Source organism: Echinops telfairi, unplaced genomic scaffold (genome assembly GCF_000313985.2).
Source record: "Echinops telfairi isolate 266 unplaced genomic scaffold, ASM31398v2 ScPeMD7_7468;HRSCAF=8506_0, whole genome shotgun sequence".
Lineage (NCBI taxonomy): Eukaryota > Metazoa > Chordata > Mammalia > Afrosoricida > Tenrecidae > Echinops > Echinops telfairi.
Window position 1 is genome coordinate 2,909,199 of NW_022111369.1, and position 1,549 is coordinate 2,910,747.

A 1,549-nucleotide genomic window follows, 5' to 3' on the forward strand; every position below is an offset into this window, starting at 1 on the left:
AACCTGAACCTGTCAAGTGTCTAGATTCAGTTTCCAGGAAATACAAGGGACAGAAGAAAAATTCGATCAACATTTGGACACAATCATCAACCAAATCCAAAAGTTGGGACACGCTAAATAAATAATCCAGTTTCTTAAACAGATAAACACTATCTTTTTTTAAATTGAAAGCATTGTTAAAAATAAATAAACACACCAATTTTTTCCTAGTGCCAAAAACAATAAAATGACTGTTTTAAAAGACATCTTAAGGAAGTCATGAAAGTTGACAAATTGACATGCTACTGAATTACATTAAGAGTGACTGCTCATGAGATGTGATCATGACATTGAGGTCACATTTTTTAAAATCTTTATGGCTTAGAGATTCATACTGAAGTATTTATGAGTTGAATTACATGGCATCTAGGATTTTTTTTTTTACTGCACACACACAGGATGCTATAGATAAAAACCAGATTAACAAATATATTTCTTAGAATGGAACTATTCCAACAACCACAAGAGCAGAGAATGATTCAGTGAATCTGCACACACTCAATTTCATACTTTTGCCCATTTCATTTCACACTTTTCCTCCCACACATACTTTTTACTTTTCTACTAATTAACTTCAAACATGTGACAGCATATGAATTCACCCATAAATACTTCAATATGGGTCCCTAATTAATAAGGACTTTCTTAAAAACATAACTACCATGTCCCTGTTACACCTAATGAAGTTAAAAAAAATACCCAGTAATAGTATCAAATATAACATGTTGGTAGAATATGAGAAAAACTGGGGGGAGACTTATCTATCCAATAAGGTCTAACACTTAAAATATGTATCAAAATTCTATAACTCAGCAGCAAAAAGACAACCAAATGAGATTGCACCAAAAATATTCAAATAGCCAACAAACACATAAAAAGATGCTCAACATCCCTAACCATTAGAGGGATGTTAATCAAAACCACAATGAGATACCACTTGGAGGCCACAATGATGGTGTGGCAGTTACATAATCTGATGTCAATTTGAGAGGATTAAGAGTGAAGGGGTGGAGTTTAGCCTGTCAATCAGGTCATAGCTTGATGACCTCTTTTGGAGGCGCTAAGGAGATAAATAGCTCACTGGAGGCAGGACACACAGACTCTCTCTGCAAGACATTCCTGTTGACAAGCCACATGGAGCTATGCTGATGGCAGCCAGACCCTTGGAGCTGGAGGGGCCACATGGAGACTCATGCCAGCATTAAGATGCTTCCACCACCACTGCATCCACAGACTTTCCACCCACCAGCCTGTGATCTTCCTGCGCTCAGCATCATTGTATGTGTTGGGTGAGTCTGAAGAGGAATTTATAAATTGGTATTGGACATGGGCTAATATCAGATTTATGGACTGGATCTGGACTGAGCAGGGTTGTTTTCTTAATATACAATTACTCTTTATATAAAGTTTTTTCTTATACACATATGAATGTTGAGTTAGTTAATTGTGCCAGCCTGGCCGATAATCACATGTGGTGCTGGTTGAAAGGCGGAGGGATAAATGGGTGGTG